The following is a 20,055-nucleotide window of genomic DNA, read 5'->3' on the forward strand; positions in this document are numbered from 1 at the left end:
ATTTTCAACTTCAAATTCCAACGTTTGAAGATAGCTATTCCATGGTGGAGAATAGGAAAACAAGGGAGGTAATTGTGTTATTATTTCCGCTGTGAAGATTTTTTAGTGTGAGAAAAATAACCGATGATCGTATAATAGTGAGTTGACATTCTATTGAGCAAAAGACATAGAAATAATTATGTTTTGACTTTCTTAGAAAATATGAAATTGTAACTTTAAGAGGGGTTAAACTTGATGAAGATTAAACTGTTTGAGGTATATAAAATAATACTATAAAGATAATAATTATTTTACTGTGACACTATTATTTGTGATTTATTACACTTTGAGGTGCAAGTTTCTGATTAACAAATCAGTGGGAAATGTTCTGCTTCACTAAGTTTAATTGTTCTCTGATAATTGAGTACAAGATGAAAGGAAATCTGTAAATACATGATGTATATTGTATCAAAGGATGTAGGACAAGATCAGTGGTAAATTAAAGGAGCTAAATCACTAATATTTGGGACCTAGAAATTGACACAATAATGTAATATGAATGTATATAAACTGATTTACATTCAATCGTTTCTGTTTTTTTCCGTAATTTCTAATCAGTTATGTTTGAAGAAATACGCGAGAAGTCTCAATCGAATGGCAATCTGTAGCTTCTGGTTATTCCAGTCTACACCGATAGTATTTATTGTGCATGCTCTCCAGATAAGAATATGATGTCACCCTTCGATATGACTTGTGGAATATGTCTAGCCACGTTCTTCGAGTCCTTTGTCACAAATGGCACTGAAACGCATTATGGTACACGATTCGTGTACCAATGGTAGAATGTTTATTTTGTCTTAAATATTGGATTCAACAAAATCGGATAAAAATTGTGACCTTTATAGTGTCCACAACCTTGATATACCATATTTTTACGCTACTTGAGTATGAGGGGCGGCCATTTTGTCTGTCAGTTTTGGGCCGATTTTCACGAAATTCGAACTCAGACGTCCTTAGGGTGTAACAGTGATATAATAGTACGTTTTTTTAAATCGGATAAAAATGATGACCTCTATAGGGTCCACAAGCTAAAAACGCGATTTTTCGTACAATCAGGGGCCATAATTCAGGAAGTTATGGTCCGATATGCGTGAATATCAACAGGAACCGAGATTTTTGGGTTATAAACTTACATTTCAAGTTTCAACAAAATCGGATAAAAATTGTGACCTCTACAGGGTCCACAACCTTGATATACCATATTTTTACCTATTTGAGAACGAAAGGCAGCCATTTTGTCTGTCAGTTTTGGGCCGATTTTCATGAAATTCTAACTCAGCCGTCCTTAGGGTGTAACGGTGATATAATAATACGTTTTTTTAAATTGGATAAAAATTATGACCTCTATAGGGTCCACAAGCTAAAACGCGATTTTTCGTACAATCAGGGGCCATAATTCAGGAAGTTACAGTCCGATATGCGCGAATATCGAAAAGAACCACGATCTTTGGGTTATAAACTTACATTTCAAGTTTCAACAAAATCGGATAAAAATTGTGACCTCTACAGTGTTCACAAGCTAAAAACGTGATTTTTCGTACAATCAGGGGCCATAATCCATGAAGTTACAGTCTGATACATGCCAATATCGAAGGGAACTGAGATCTTAGGGTGATAAACCTATATTTCAAGTTTCATTGAAATTGGATAAAAATTGTGACATGTAGACTGTTAAAAACAATTTTGGACATACGGACGGACAGGGGCGACGACAATATACGTCCACATGAAAATGTGGGCGTATAAAAATTTGGGTGAGATTGAATTAGAGACTTTACTACTTTACAGGAAGATATTTTTTCAGCAAAAATACTTATTTATCATTATATTCTGTATACCTGACAATAATCATGAACAACTGCCTGATTAAAAAAAAACAAATTCTCTGTATTTGAAATAGGATTGAAGCCGTTAAATATGATTTGAGGAATTTTGAAGGCATATCAGTCCAAAAATGGTCAAATTTCATTAAGTAGATATAAAAATTTTACAGCATTCGACATCCTCTGCATACGAGATAAACAAGCCAACATCACCTATAAGTTTTGGGTAATATCTTTGATGGGTCTCTTTTTAATTCAAGCCAAGGCTTTATCATTCATATTTTGGATTTTTAATTAAATGTTAAATGTTAAGTAATCAGAGGCGTAGCCGTAAAATATATATTGGGGGGGGGGGGTCCGCAAATGAAATTATATAAAATGTTTACAATCTGTGACGCCGGAGGCACGAGGCTGGGCAGCAGCCGATGTAGCTCGATAGAGAAAGTGTGTGAGGGTCACCCCCATAAATTATTTTGAAAGTTTCAGTCTTCTGTAAACACTGTTTTGGCATATTTTACAGGGTTAAACTAAAACATCACACCAATACAATGTTAATCATGTTTAAGTCAGGGGGTGCCGTATTCATATTTTTTTCATGACTTTTACATATAGAATGTTACGCTTGAGTTATGAACAACACGACAAAGAGAGTTTAGTAGGGGAATTTTAATGAGGAGGATCCAAATGAAACAAAACTTGATCACATAACTTTAGTTTATGAGGATGCATATTTGACAATCACCTTCTTAACTACAATACTATATACATATACACATTGACATTTACAAGAAAGTTGAATAATTATTTAAAGTCTTTTGTACATTTTGTGTATTATAAATGTTAAGTAATCAGAGGCGTAGCCGTAAAATATATATTGGGGGGGGGGGGTCCGCAAATGAAATTATATAAAATGTTTACAATCTGTGACGCCGGAGGCACGAGGCTTGGCAGCAGCCGATGTAGCTCGATAGAGAAAGTGTGTGAGGGTCACCCCCATAAATTATTTTTAAAGTTTCAGTCTTCTGTAAACACTGTTTTGGCATATTTTACAGGGTTAAACTAAAACATCACACCAATACAATGTTAATCATGTTTAAGTCAGGGGGTGCCGTATTCATATTTTTTTCATGACTTTTACATATAGAATGTTACGCTTGAGTTATGAACAACACGACAAAGAGAGTTTAGTAGGGGAATTTTAATGAGGAGGATCCAAATGAAACAAAACTTGATCACATAACTTTAGTTTATGAGGATGCATATTTGACAATCACCTTCTTAACTACAATACTATATACATATACACATTGACATTTACAAGAAAGTTGAATAATTATTTAAAGTATTTTGTACATTTTGTGTATTATAAATGGATTTCAAAAAGTAAACATAAGTGTTTGTGTTTTAATTTGTACATTGTTTTATACAGATAGAATCTTAACTAATCCTAATAATTGTTGTAAATAAATAGGAGTTAGAGCCTACTATGTAAATATGTAAAAGTTTTTGGGTTTTTTTTAGGGGGGGCAAGTATATTCAGACCCCCCCCCTCCATGTGACGCCCATGTAAGTAATCAACACGAGTACATTTACACATAAAAAATCAGATATTGACCTAAAAATGCAAATATGACGTTTAGCAGCTTAATTAACCAGCGGCTGCCAGGCAGGATACGCCCACATTTTCGAGAGATGGATAGAGAGCAAGCTAAAAAGAAAGTGATTTTTCCTACAATCAAGGGCCATAATTCAGGAAATTACAATTCGATATGCGCAAATATCGAAAGGAACCGAGATCTTTGGGTTATAAACTTACATTTCAAGTTTCAACAAAATCGAATAAAAATTGTGACCTCTATAGGGTCCACAACCTTGATATACCATATTTTTACGCTATTTGAGAACGTGGGGCGGCCATTTTGTTTGTCAGTTTTGGGCCGATTTTCACGAAATACGAACTCAGCCATCCTTAGGGTATAATGGTGATATAATAATACGTTTTTTAAAATCGGATAAACATTATGACCTCTATAGGGTCCACAAGCTAAAAACGTGATTTTTCGTACAATCAGGGGCCATAATTCAGGAAGTTATGGTCCGATATGCGCGATTATCGAAAGGAACCGAGATCTTTGGGTTATAAACTTAAATTTCAAGTTTCAACAAAATCGGATAAAAATTGTGACCTCTATAGTCTCCACAACCTTGATATACCATATTTTTACGCTACTTGAGTACGAGGGGCGGCCATTTTGTCTGTCAGTTTTGGGCCGATTTTCACGAAATTCGAACTCAGTCGTCCTTAGGGTGTAACAGTGATATAATAGTACGTTTTTTTAAATCGGATAAAAATTATGACCTGTGGGCGTATAAAAAGGATTAATAAAAATTAAATTTATTCTTTGAACTTTTACATATAATTTTTGGACATTGTTATGCTAATTATATTTAGTTTTGGATCCAAACCATAATGTTTTGTTTTTTATATTGATACATATAGATAATTATTTGAAAGCATAATTTTGATCAGAATAAAAATAGACCCAAGATTCAATAGTATGTCATTGGGGGCATTGTTATCCATGTTTTGTAACCAAATTAAGGGTTGTTTTGGTTAAGAAGGCAAATGACAGTCGACTGACAATTGGTACTATAGTGATGTCAGTGAAAAGTAAATAATGAAGTTATATAGGGAGATGTCCAATTTACTAAGGTAATAAGTTGTATTTAACTTGTCACCATATCTAGGTCACACACAAATTTGTTTCATCAATGTGTATCAACTATTGACTTTGATTCAACTTGTCTAAGGCCGAGAATGTATTTAATTTTTTTTTTTTTAATTAAACAATATTTTTATTCAGGTTGTCTGAATGGGATTGGGGAACAGGCTTAGCCTATGTAAAACCCCTCTCCCTGATGAATGTTTACTTCTGGTGCAGCTTACGGAAATATAATAAATATACTTACAGTGACTAAGTTTTATAAATCTAAAACGATTTTAATAAATCTACAAATACTTTTTTCTAATTATCATAATTAATAGAATATACTAGGTACACAAAATCACAGATTATGGATATTATAAATACAGGAGAACTGTACAACAAAACACAGGCGAAGAATATTATAAAAACATACCTCAAACAAATTTAACAAAAAGATTTGTGACCTTGAGTGATGCATGGCATTTTGTAAGATTTGTGTTGATCAACCTGAATGAATGTCATTTTATTCCCCTTCAGTACAATTACAATCAAAGATTTATTCAATAAAATCTGTTACATTGTGAGCTTAGCATAGAGTCACATGCACAAGTTATATAAGCACCTTAAATGAAAGTTTATCGAGAGGTACATTTACCCAAACCCACTAAAATAATAATAATAAAAAAAATATAATATAACTACCAAAAATTATTTAATACATCAAAATAACATTTGAGATATCTTTTTCACACAAGACATTCAATTAAAAAATGATTAAGTATCATTCAATAAGTGTTCACCAGTTTGAACAGGACACATATTTTACAGTTTTAATTCAAAATGGAAAAAATTCAACCACAACAGCTTTTAAATCTACAAATGTAAACCTCTTTGCAGGATCGATTTTTTTTTCTTTCATTCAAAACAAAATAGTAAACAATCTTATTTATATATGTACCAATAATAAAAATACCGGTATAATCTTATAATTAACTAATAAGGGTATTGTCACTTTAATAATTAGTCTGTACTTACCGAGTAAATAGTGTAAAGTTCACGGTTTGTATTAAGTGTACCGTGATCTATTATATTGGTGTGTTTACACCTTTCTGAAATCAAGCCGGTCGTATTACGCGCATTTAGTGCAACGCCACCTAACGGCCAGGTAACACAAGCAGGTGTGACGTGCGATCAATGCACGGGCGATTAATCCTCGTCCTCTTTGTTACAACAAAATTAAAAAATCAATTTAAAAAATAAAAATCACAGTCTTTTGTTCACAGCAAAACACCTTTGTTAAATATGCAAATGTCTAGATCGTTGGAGAGGTTTTCTAAGCGATTTTTGGCTAGTAAAATTACTCAGCATTGAAGTTTTACGTTTTTTCAACAGGAAAGCACCAATCAGTTTCACAGCGAATTACGAGTCTTCTCTAATATCTATGTAAAAGACGACTGCCTTTAACACGTGCCGTCACAGCACGCGGCGTCAATCATTGGCTGAATGGCGCGTGCATTGTTTACATAAGACGTTACTGCTTCAGGCAGAATGCTGCCTTTTAGTCATTTTAATACCCATTTACACTCAATAGGAAATAATTTTTACCTACAAATACGTCGAACGTCTTTATTTATTTTTATAATACATCAAAAAAAAAAAAAAAAAAAAAATTGTTTTAGAATTTAATGTGTCAGTGGAAAAAAGTTAATATTTGAGACGCATTAAGTCGCATTGATGTCATCCTTATCAGTGATTGTAGCGGCCTAGCGAATATTCACTACTGATCAGTGTGGGAAAGCACTTCAGATGATGGTGGTTTCCTGTGATGGTACTGGACCAATATATGCATATGTATGTTTATAACCCAAAGAACTCGGTTCCTGTCGATATTGGCGCTTATCGGGCTGTAACTTCTTGGATTATGGCTCCTGCTTGTACGAAAAATCACACTTTTAGATTTTAGGCCTTCTAGAGGTCACAGTTTTTATTGATTGTAAAAACCGTCCAAATATACCACAGTTACACTATTACGGCTGAGTTCAAGTTCAAATGACCGCTCCCTTTTCCGCAAATAGTGTAAAAGCATATAATACCCATGGCGACCTTCGGATGTAAACTGTGGTCATGACTGTACAGCACCCGAACGCAAATGACCCGTGTATCATTTTCTATTCAATACGGCGACGCCCATGTCCGTTGTTTCGCCTGCTATATTTTCTGCTATTTACTCATTTTTATGTGCCCAGATTTTCATGTGGACGTATATTGTCGTCGCCCCTGTCCGTCCACAATTTCTTTGTTAACACTACAGGTCACCATTCTTATCCGATTTTGACGAAACTTGAAATATAGGTTTATCTCCAAAAGATCTCGGTTGCTGTCGATATTGGCTTGTATCAGATCGAAACTTCATGGATTATGGCCCCTTGTGGACACTCTAGAGGTCACAATTTTCATCTGATTTTGATGAAAATTAAAAAGCATGTTTATAACCTAAAGATCTTGGTTCCTTTCAATATTTGCGTATATCGGATCATAACTTTCTGAATTATGGCCCCTGATTGTACAAAAAATCGTGTTTTTAGCTTGTGGTCCCTATAGAGGCCCCAATTATTATATGATTTGAACAAAACTGTTCGAATATATCACCGTTACACCGTAATGTTGGTTGGGTTTGAATTTTGTGGTAATCGGACGAAAACTGCCAGACAAAATGGCCGCCCCTCTACGCAAATAGTGTAAACATCTGGTATATCAAAGTTGAGGACCCTCTAGAGGTCACAATTTGGACCCGATTTTGATGAAACTTAAAATACGTATTTATAACCCAAAGATCTGGGTTGTTTTCGATATTTGCGCATATCGGATGGTAACTTCCTGAATTATGGCCCCTTATTGTACAAAAAGTCGTGTTTTTAGCCTGTGGTCCCTCTAGAGGTCAAAATTATTATCTGATTTAAAAAACCGTTCGAATATATCACCGTTACACCGTAATGTTGGTTGAGTTTGAATTTCGTGAAAATCGGACCAAAACTGTCGGACAAAATGGCTGCCCCTCTTACGCAGATACATACTGCACGCAGCGATCCATCTACGTCATACTTCGAGAATAACATCACTGCCCTAAATGCCGTCCATTTAAGACGATCACGTGGTCATTTGGGGGCAGGACTTATCGACTCGCTGTACACCCAAATCACATGGTTTATGTAAACAATGTCAAGTTAGCGACGACTTTTGCCCCTCTGGTAAAGCGATATATAATATGTGTTAGTGAGTAATGTTGCAATACAGTCTTTACGATTGTAAACTGTCTTTACAGTTTCGATCTGTTTATCTTTCAAAACAAGGTTAGATACTCCTAAATTTGTCTTCGCAAACAAAACGGCTTCTGTGAAATTATCTTTCATGGGCGCCGCCATATTGAATAATTAGTGGACTATTTCGTGATTCTGCTGTGATCAGTTTGACATCTTTCATACACACAACGGCTAAATAATCATATTTAATTTCATTCAATATGAAAATAGAAGAGAAATAAATACTTCTAAAAATTTCTAAAAGCATATTATACTCAGTGTTTTCGACTAAAATGTAGGAATTAAAATGTCGGTTAATTACTTAGGGCCTGTTCTCAGGCGGAGCTAGCTGTGCACAGGCAGCCTAAGTTTGGGATGACGCAAATAGTGTAAACATCTGGTATATTAAGGTTGTGGACCCACGGATCATGCTTCCTTTCGATATTTGCGCATATTGGATAGTAACTTCCTGAATTATGGCCCTTGATTGTACAAATTTTAGAGGTCACAATTTTTATCCGATTTTTAAAAAAAAAACCCAAAACGTGTGAATATATCACCGTTACTTTTGCGGTGGCGAACAATTTTTTGCCCCATATATTCTCGGGGGAAAGGAGAACAAAAATGATCACCCCTTAGCTTCAGTACTAGTCAGGGGGAAGTATGAAATTAGTCCTTGTGGGCGTTTTTTCCGCTCAAAAATCGCGGTGTTTTTCCCATATACACTCCGCGGAATCAGAGACGTTCTTGGAGGAAAATCTTCCGTGAAAATATGAAATTCACGGTGGATTATAGTCGGTGGAAATATCACATTCGCGGCAGATTATGGTCCACAGTGATTCAAAATAGTCAGAGTAATTTAGTCCATATTGTCACAACGTTATTAGAAAGAAACAAATATTTAATTGAACAATATCACGAGAAAATTAGTCGTTTTAGTTCACCGGTAGTTCATATATTCATAATACTCTTTTTAAATTGCGTTTTGAAAATTAACTACTAAAGCTCCAATGTATTATTGTATTCGTATCCTAAAATGTCCGTTATGTTCGATTCATTTATAATGTACATGTACATCGGTATTTAATTCGTGAATCGTACACATTACGATTAGTTGACACATTAGTTGACCCGACAAGCAGACAATGAAACCATGTTTCGTGAATTCTGATAGCATTGTCTGAAAATGGACGATAATAAACATTTTTAGAGGGTAGCGATTTGCACGTGGATGTGCTGGAGTTTTTTTTATATACATGTACTTATTTATTATCAGTTTTAATTATGAACAAGAATTTAACGATATTCGTAGAAATAAACGAATTAGCATAAATTGCTAGGAAGGTATATTTTCTCCCCGATATTTAGTTTAACAGTAATTGAATTAAAATGACGATTCGGCACCCAACGTTCAATATAAATTAAATGTCATGTATTGAATAGAAGCTTGAAGATTGTTTACTTATTTCAGTTTCGTATTTGACTTTAAGATACAGATTCTCCATTCCCCACACTGCAAAACAGATCAACATGTCAAATCGATTCAGTTACCGATATAAGGCTTAAAAATATCATGTCTTAAATAGCCCCTTCGTCTCTTTAAATATATTTTTTTTAATCTTTAACTTTTAAATAAAACACACAAACTACTTACTGTATTTATACAGTAGACGATAAATATCCCAAAGAATAACCCGGTTCGGTTTCTTTCCAATAATTATCACAAATATATACAAATATTAAATTTCATTTTTTCAGTGAACATATGGAAGAAGATTTCAATAAAACACCTAACAACCAGATCTTATGAATGGAATCTTATCCGGACGGAACTTAGATTAATAGTAACTGATGCGACAATTAATCGCATCAAAGAGTACACATCAAAGAGTACAAAGGAAATTGCCTAACAAAAAAGCATGCATTAGTTAAAGGGAATGGTGCGATATAAGGGATGATTTTTGTGCCAAATTTATTGACAGAGTATGTCAACTGCGAATATGATGATTAAGTATTCTTTTCACACGCTGCATGCGTCAACCTTCAGTCTGTACCGATTCAAAAATTGTAACCTACTGGTAATACATGATGTAAATTATAGGGGGTGAGGGTGTGCTATTCATCGTAGCCCGTTCGTAATTTAGCCATGACAACGGCACCTATTTTGTGTGAAAATCCAGATTCGTCGCGTCCCAATTGTAATTGTTATTTAATAATGAGGTCAACTATTTTGGATAATGATTATTTACTGCAGGGACGTAACTAGCTCAGTGCAACGCGGGGGGCGGGAAGTGTTCTCAAGGGGTGCTGTAAAATTGACGGACAATGTATATCTACTGTGTTTATGGTCGACAATTTTTCACAGGGGAGGGGGCGAAACTTTTTGCAAGGGGGAGGGGCTTTGCCCCCCCCCCTGCCCCTCCTTAGTTGCGGACCTGATATACTGACAATTCAGAATATAAGTATTGTCTACAAGACTACGCCATGGTAACAATTTGTTGTTAAAGGGCATTCTATTTTAGTCAATTATCGATTTCTTTTGATGGCACGTGTGAATTCACGTAATTTGGAAACTTGACTGACAGTATGCATTGACTCAGACTCTTTGGTGCCGAAATGAAAAGGTCATCAAGGTATTATCCAACTGATATGTGTTAATGTACATGTGTTCAGCAAGGTTGACGGTGACTTCTGGCGATGTGTGCTTAAAAACAGGAGAAAAAGGCTGCCAAACGGGGAACAGGGAATAAGCAGGAAACTGTCCAATAACTGTTCGGTGTACACTGCAGAGCTTGTGGCCATTCGTGATGCTATATCATGGATTTCCCATCAAAAGACTAGTAAGTTCGTCATTCCAAGCGACTCTCTGAGCAGTCTGATTTCAATCCAAAATGACAACACGGACTCAAGACCAGAAGTCATTTTGTAAATCAGGCAGCTGTACCAGAGAGTTTTAGAGAAGGGAAGCAAAGTAGAACTCGTGTGGATTCCATCACATGTCAACATTAGAGGAAACGTGGAGGCAGATCGACTCGCCAATGAAGGTCTCAAGGACACAGCACCACTCCGCACCATAGACTACAGCACCGCGGTAATCTGGGAATTAAATCTCGTTGAACTTGACACATACAGATTCCGGCTGGATGACAAGATCTACACAAAGAAAACACTCAGTCACCCTAGAAGAGATATTTGTAGACTTATATCGAAGCTAAGGGTGAAAGAGCGGCTGCGAGACTACAAACACCAAGTCATCATCTGTGAGTGCGGAGAAGAATGCACCACCAACCATGTCCTGGTAGACTGCGAGGTGTACGAGGAGGAGAGAAGGGAACTAGTGAGAACAATGGAGACCAACAACATACCATTCAACACTAAGAACCTACTCTTCCCGAGACCAGATCTGAAACTGCAAATCTTCGAACAAATCCACGCCCTAATGGACATAGTTGGACTAAGTAGAATAGTGAAGTAAGAGGGGGTCACGGTTAGACGGGCCTGGCATCTAAACACTAAACTACATAGGGGATTTATACCTACAGAGTGGGATAGTGGAGTAAGGGGAGGTCACGATAAGACGGGCCTGGCACTTAAACACAAACCCCACAAAGATGACATCTACTAAACTAGCAGGATAGTGGAGTAAGGGGGAGTTACGGTCAGACGAACTCGGCATCTAAACACTATTCCGCAAATAAAACTGATACCAAACCCAGAGAGTGGAGCAGGGGGAGGCCATGATAAGACGGGCCTGGCACCTAAACACTAAAACGATGACATCTACCAATCCAGAAGCAGACGAGATCATCTACCAAACGATATGTTTTATATTAAATAAAAGGAAGAACTTCCCACTAAACCAAATCCATGGCTAAGGCCAAATGGAAAGATTGCAAAATCATATTCTAAAAAACAGGAATCAGCTTCGGCTCTCCTATGTCTTGTCTGCGATATCACTTATGTGGAAGCAGACGTTAAACACCAAGAACGAACGAACGCTTTTAATTCATTTGTGATTTAAACCCGAAGATATATTACTTCAGGTGTGATTTATCAATTTAAAATGCATTGTGTGACTTATTTATCAGAATGGAAATGGCTATTTCAATGGACAGAACTTTCGCCCACGGTAAGACCAGCATTTGGATGAGTTTGAAATAGTCGATCGATGCAAGTCTTAAAATGTCGAACATATTGATGAAGTAATGTATCGGTACAACCATAATTCTGTTTATTTTATTATTTAAAAGCCTGCCAGTGTTTGATATTTGTTATATTTTCAATATAAGCCAGTTAAATTTGTGTGTCTAACCGTGTTAAATTAACAATCTTTTTTGCATGCCGTATTAGCTGATATTCGACTACGATATCACTGCCGTGGAATCGCACAATAAATAGACCTATTTCAAATGTGCTGACTGTACATGCGTGGAAAGTCCGACGTTTTAAAATAATCGCGAAGGTCGGCGGTTTACTCAAATTTACGGAGGAAATTTAGAGCGCAATTTTGAGCGTGGCCAGAGCGGATTGATTAACTGACGCGGCGACTTTTCACTTCCGTCCAGGTCGGACGTCGGGAAAATTTAGTACTTCCGTGAGACTAGTACTGTAGGTAGGTACCGAAACTCATGTTGCTAAACGAATTAACAGTCAGTTTATATGGAAGCCTATAACTACCATTCATAATTTATACTTTTTGCCTCTTCAAAACACGAAATTCGAAAAGTCGAAAAGTAGAAGTTACGACAAAATGTGAGGCGACAACACGCTATACAAGCCAAAATCAACTCGAAAATAGGAAATTAAGAAATAACACACAGCGATAATAGCGCCCCCCGTGTTTTCCTAATTTCTTATTTTCGACTTGCATTTTGGCTTGTATACCGTCTTGTCGACTTTCGACTTAGTCATATTTTGGTATTTATTGATGTCAGTAAGAAGGCGCCAACACGCATACCAAGCCAAAATGCAACTCGAAAAGTAGAAATTAGGAAATTAACACACCACGCTATTAGCGACTTTTCGCCCCGGAAGTTGTTGTAGTCTCAGTTTTCCAGGTCGCATTTGAATACGTGCAATCAGGGCTCACACTGTATTTCATTCTTTTCCGTCAATATGGATAATAATTTATATATAAAAAAAATGTTCATATTTTTTTCCCGCCAATTGGGATATTTTATCTGCCAAAAATGTCTGATAAAAAAAACACACCTTAGGCTACAACATTTTAATTTATTATATAGGCCTATTATAAAACAAATTTCCCGTACCGATATATACAATATACATGGGGATTGGGTGGTCTAGTGGTTTAACACGTGTGCGTAAAATCACAAGGTCTGACATTGATTCAAGTGTTGTGTTTTCGATGCCCCGCTTAAATTGATAAATCACACCTGAAGTAATATATCTTCGGGTTTAAATCACAAATGAATTAAAAGCGTTCGTTCGTTCTTGGTGTTTAACGTCTGCTTCCACATAAGTGATATCGCAGACAAGACATAGGAGAGCCGAAGCTGATTCCTGTTTTTTAGAATATGATTTTGCAATCTTTCCATTTGGCCTTAGCCATGGATTTGGTTTAGTGGGAAGTTCTTCCTTTTATTTAATATAAAACATATCGTTTGGTAGATGATCTCGTCTGCTTCTGGATTGGTAGATGTCATCGTTTTAGTGTTTAGGTGCCAGGCCCGTCTTATCATGGCCTCCCCCTACTCCACTCTCTGGGTTTGGTATCAGTTTTATTTGCGGAATAGTGTTTAGATGCCCAGTTCGTCTGACCGTAACTCCCCCTTACTCCACTATCCTGCTAGTTTAGTAGATGTCATCTTTGTGGGGTTTGTGTTTAAGTGCCAGGCCCGTCTTATCGTGACCTCCCCTTACTCCACTATCCCACTCTGTAGGTATAAATCCCCTATGTAGTTTAGTGTTTAGATGCCGGGCCCGTCTAACCGTGACCCCCTCTTACTTCACTATTCTACTTAGTCCAACTATGTCCATTAGGGCGTGGATTTGTTCGAAGATTTGCAGTTTCAGATCTGGTCTCGGGAAGAGTAGGTTCTTAGTGTTGAATGGTATGTTGTTGGTCTCCATTGTTCTCACTAGTTCCCTCCTCTCCTCCTCGTATACCTCGCAGTCTACCAGGACATGGTTGGTGGTGCATTCTTCTCCGCACTCACAGATGATGACTTGGTGTTTGTAGTCTCGCAGCCGTTCTTTCACCCTTAGCTTCGATATAAGTCTACAAATATCTCTTCTAGGGTGACTGAGTGTTTTCTTTGTGTAGATCTTGTCATCCAGCCGGAATCTGTATGTGTCAAGTTCAACGAGATTTAATTCCCAGATTACCGCGGTGCTGTAGTCTATGGTGCGGAATGGTGCTGTGTCCTTGAGACCTTCATTGGCGAGTCGATCTGCCTCCACGTTTCCTCTAATGTTGACATGTGATGGAATCCACACGAGTTCTACTTTGCTTCCCTTCTCTAAAACTCTCTGGTACAGCTGCCTGATTTACAAAATGACTTCTGGTCTTGAGTCCGAGTTGTCATTTTGGATTGAAATCAGACTGCTCAGAGAGTCGCTTGGAATGACGAACTTACTAGTCTTTTGATGGGAAATCCATGATATAGCGTCACGAATGGCCACAAGCTCTGCAGTGTACACCGAACAGTTATTGGGCAGTTTCCTGCTTATTCCCTGTTCCCCGTTTGGCAGCCTTCTTCTCCTGTTTTTAAGCACACATCGCCAGAAGTCACCGTCAACCTTGCTGAACACATGTACATTAACACATATCAGTTGGATAATACCTTGATGACCTTTTCATTTCGGCACCAAAGAGTCTGAGTCAATGCATACTGTCAGTCAAGTTTCCAAATTACGTGAATTCACACGTGCCATCAAAAGAAATCGATAATTGACTAAAATAGAATGCCCTTTAACAACAAATTGTTACCATGGCGTAGTCTTGTAGACAATACTTATATTCTGAATTGTCAGTATATCCGTCAATTTTACAGCACCCCTTGAGAACACTTCCCGCCCCCCGCGTTGCACTGAGCTAGTTACGTCCCTGCAGTAAATAATCATTATCCAAAATAGTTGACCTCATTATTAAATAACAATTGGGACGCGACGAATCTGGATTTTCACACAAAATAGGTGCCGTTGTCATGGCTAAATTACGAACGGGCTACGATGAATAGCACACCCACACCCCCTATAATTTACATCATGTATTACCAGTAGGTTACAATTTTTGAATCGGTACAGACTGAAGGTTGACGCATGCAGCGCATGAAAAGAATACTTAATCATCATATTCGCAGTTGACATACTCTGTCAATAAATTTGGCACAAAAATCAACCCTTATATCGCGCCATTCCCTTTAACTAATGCATGCTTTTTTGTTAGGCAATTTCCTTTGTACTCTTTGATGTGTACTCTTTGATGCGATTAATTGTCGCATCAGTTACTATTAATCTAAGTTCCGTCCGGATAAGATTCCATTCATAAGATCTGGTTGTTAGGTGTTTTATTGAAATCTTCTTCCATATGTTCACTGAAAAAATGAAATTTAATATTTGTATATATTTGTGATAATTATTGGAAAGAAACCGAACCGGGTTATTCTTTGGGATATTTATCGTCTACTGTATAAATACAGTAAGTAGTTTGTGTGTTTTATTTAAAAGTTAAAGATTAAAAAAAAATATATTTAAAGAGACGAAGGGGCTATTTAAGACATGATATTTTTAAGCCTTATATCGGTAACTGAATCGATTTGACATGTTGATCTGTTTTGCAGTGTGGGGAATGGGGAATCTGTATCTTAAAGTCAAATACGAAACTGAAATAAGTATTGCACTCAATTAAGCAGTGGTCAGACATGTAGTTTAACGGAGACACCTTAAATAATTGGACATCATCAAATAGAGAGAGGCTGGTAAGAATGTAGTCCACATTACTCTGACCATTGTAGTTTATGCAAGTGTACGAACCAAGTATATCCCCAATACACCTGCCATTAAGAATACAGATATCTGTGTTGTTACAAATCTGAATAAGCTCTCTACCCCAGGTATTGATTTTAAGGTCTTGGTTGTTCCTAACTTTTAAAAATTCATTATCAGGTGTGTCTTTGAGCAACTGTGGATATGGCTTAGTTATGCTACAATTATCAGAATCAGGAAAATAAACATCACTTAAAACATGAGTTCTGGAATTGAAATCACTCCCTAAAATAATTTTACCTTGGCTTTTGAAACGTAATATGTCATTCTCCAATTCGTCAAAAGGATCATACTGTCTTTTGTTCCATATTGGGGAGTTTTGTGGTGGGATATATACCGCGGCAATAAAGATATCTGATTTCAGATTTAAGTCGGTTTTACACAGGTTCAGCCAAATGGTATCACCATCTTTTTTATCAATAATTTGGACACTATCGCATAGTTTGGATTTAATATAAATAGAACATCCACCACGAGAAACCCAAGCTTGGGAGACATTGTCACTCTTTCGACTAAATATGAAACCCTTAAAACCTTTTAAAACCTTATATCTTTTAAGTGATAGGATTCTTCTTGCTCCTAAGTTGTCCAAGATTCTAGGAATCAAATAATGTCTAAATGTTTGATGGCGTTATAGAGGTCAGTGCAAATTTTAGGATCATTTACTTTAGAAGATAGACCATTATGTTCCAAAAAACCAAATGAAATCGACATTGCAAACAATTAAGTTTTACGTATTGAACGTAAAACTTAATTGTTTAATAAACAGTTTTATGTTCAATATCAATAATAAAAAATGTTATATTGTACATGTTTAAGTACAATATATATATATACAAGAAACAAAAAAGAAAATAGAAGTCAAAAATTAAAAAAGTACACACACTGTAACCGTAAATATATGACAAACGTAATAAATACCATAAGACCTATAGTCATATAACATAATGCTCCAATTGATAAGAGGGACACCCCCCCCCCCCCAAAAAAAAAAAAAACAAAAAAAAAAAACCAAAAAAAAACCAAAAAACAAAACAAACAAACAAACAACAGGTTTGCTGGTGTTAAATGAAACCAGTACATTGAGGTAGAGTACATTTTCAATGAAATTTTTGCAGTTACTTGTGGGCATAACCCAAATGAATGTGCAAGGAGACTTCTACATGCATTCTCCTCATGTATATTATATAGATAATCACAGTGTGCACTGTACAACCATCACAGTGTAATTTGATTGGTGATGAGAGAGAGAGAGAGAGAGAGAGAGAGAGAGAAAAAAAAAAAACTAATGTTGTTCAGCACTTAAGTTAATGTATGAATGTTTATCACAGATTGTTGGCACACACTGTGCCACAAGCACAATATACATGTAATAATTTACTGTTCCACAAACACTAGTAGAGACAGTGAAAGTGTTGACTAGATGCACAGCACCAGTAACAGGTCAAACTGGGTACACAGGTCACTGCACAGCAATAAAACACACATGGCTTCAGTTAAATATCTGAATACGAATTACATTGACATTTTAGCCATTCACTGTGTCACAAGCACAATGTACACAATTTACTGCACTGGAGCACTATTTTTCTATATGCACATGTAAAACAGGCACTGCAGAGAGTAAAGGAATAATATGTACACACAGGTAATACATGTATACCATGATTTGGGTACACAAATCACTGTCACAAAATATACCACGCATAACTTTGGTCAATAAGAATTACATATACATCACATAGACATTTTTCTAAGCACACACACATGTACATGTGTATATCATCTCATCATAGGTGGAATTGCTGGATATCTGTGTGGTAGGATAGGGACGCTTGGTGGGGGTGGGAATCTTACATCTGGAAAAATAGGTCCAAAGGGATCCAGGCTCTTTAAATTTGCGGTTTGTGAACCCAAGTTGGATATAGCAAAGTTACTGTGGTAAGTTGGTGATTGTGGCTGTTTAGATCTGCGTAAATGTACTTTAGGTGCTAGTGGAATATTTAGGGCCCCCTTTATTATGATTGCTAATCGTGCAGTGCCTACAAAGTCAATGTGGGTTTCATCTTTATGAAACAATGACACATTTACCTTGCCTTCCTTGTTAAAGAAAACATCATTGGTCCATATGTAAGTACAATTGTGTTCTAGACATACATCTTTCAGAACTTTGTTCATATTTGCAAGATTGTCATTGAATGTATCACTGACTCTGGGCAATAGTTGCAGAAATTTAATTGATGCATTGGGAAATTTCTCTTTAACTGTTGTGATTAGATTTTCATATTTTTCTCTACATCGACCATTATAGTTACATCTACTGGAGACATTATTTGATCCAACTAGCATTACTACATTTTCAACTAAGTTGTTAGGTGGGAGTGGATACTTTCTTATGTAATTATCCAAGTCATGAATTTTAGCTGCCCGTAATGTCCTTACAGAAGTATTCCAGTTAAAATCAAGTCTTGAGGGTTTTATATATTTGAGAATTGATGATCCCAAAACTATGGGTTTTTTTAATTTCAATTGGTCTTACAGTCTCGAACTTGAGATGTAGAGGTACATTTTCACTGCTTGGTCTAGCATTATTATGGGTTCATTTTATTTAGTTTACCAGTACCAGAATTTTGTGGGTATTGTTGCGTGTTATAATTTACAGAACCCAGGTTTATGTTGTATAGATTGCTATTATTTGGTTGTGGTAGGTGATGTTTTTTCTGCAACTCTGAGTTATTAACAGGAAGTCTATTATTATCTAAGTAGTTTTTTCCAGCTGTACTGTCTTTGATCTTCTTCTGTAGTTTTGCGTTTTCAACTTTGAGCTTTTCATTGTCATCATGAAGATTCTGGTTTAGTTCATTTAGACTGTCAATTTGTATTGTTAATTTGTTAACCGCAATCACAAATGTATTATTTTCTTCGCTTATTATTGATATTTCTTCTAAGGCTTGGAATTTCTCAATTGCCATGGCTGTTAGCGCAACCTTGTCTAGGTGCATTTTTTCATTCTGCTTACGGATAGTCTCATTCTGTTTCAGAATATAGTGGCCTCCAAGTTTTTTTATGGTGAGATGCAAGTTTGTTACTTCAAGGCCATTTGAGTTACTAGTACTGCTCACCTTTTTGGTTGTTTTACTTGAAGATTGCCATCGAGGCCTAATTTTGGAGGAGATAGTTCTTGAGTTTGACATGGAAAGAGCAAGTCGTCTCCCTTTAGTGGTATCGGGTCGATTTTGGCCGAACATTTTGGAGGTTGTTTCGCCATGGTTCGCCACACTTTTTGGAGAGATTTCGTCCACGTTTATTGAGGAGGCTGGAACTGGAGTTGTTTCGTCATCGTTAATGATTATTGCACTTTTTGGAGACGTTTCATCCAAGTTTATTAGGTGTGTAGGAGTCAGAGTTGCTTCTTCACTTTTTGAAGGGGTTTCATCAAAGTTTATTGTTGTCATAACAACCTGGGATTCCGTGTCTCTACTGATATGCCTCATTTTTGAACAAACCTCATCTGTAGATGGCGGTGATACTAAGTGTAAGTTATGAGTTTTGGTAGCATCTAGACTTAACTGTACTGGGGTCGAACTTTGAGAGGTACATGTATCTAGATCATGTGAGTTGTACAGGGTGTCTTTTACCGCCCTGTTTATGCTCGCTGCCCGTTTATCAACAAGTCTGGGAGATGCTCATTGACAAAGATTTCTTCATGTGACCCATTGATGAGGGCACTGCATTTAGTGTGATACATATACTATTCAAAAAAAGTAGGGGATATTTGATTTTGGGGGCATAATACTAAAATATGCAAATGACTACGAAAAAAGTCACTATAGAACCTAACAGAAGAAACATTTCCAGTTACATGTGACGCCCAAACGCACCAATAGCTACCGCATGGAATGCAGGTGATGCTTGGGATCATCATGGGGGTCCAACCCAAGATTTGCACGACTCTGACTTTGAATGTTACAGTCATTGTGGCATTGAATTCCAGGGTGGAAACATCAGTTTAATTGTTTTAGTGACCAGAAAACAAATTTTGATATGCGTCGGCTTACCCAAAATGAAAGGTTACGTGCCCTTGGCATGCTACAGATCGGCACAACACAGGCGGTTGTGGCGCGGACGATGAATGTTTCTCAGTCTGTCATAAGCAGACTATGGTCCAGATACCGT

The 20,055-nt window shown here is 36.6% G+C and overlaps 1 long non-coding RNA gene across 2 annotated transcripts in view; it reads right to left on the bottom strand.

Moving 5' to 3' along the window:
* Positions 1 to 5,769, bottom strand: part of LOC126825462 (uncharacterized) — an 82,586-nt gene extending 76,817 nt beyond the window's left edge. For both annotated transcript variants that reach the window (XR_007681987.2, XR_007681985.2), the window contains exon 1: positions 5,606 to 5,769. This is a non-coding gene — a long non-coding RNA (uncharacterized LOC126825462). The remainder of the gene's footprint in view (positions 1 to 5,605) is intronic.
* Positions 5,770 to 20,055: the final 14,286 nt, after the last annotated feature.

The sequence above is a fragment of the Patella vulgata genome, chromosome 6, assembly GCF_932274485.2.
Source record: "Patella vulgata chromosome 6, xgPatVulg1.2, whole genome shotgun sequence".
Taxonomy (NCBI): Eukaryota; Metazoa; Mollusca; class Gastropoda; family Patellidae; genus Patella; species Patella vulgata.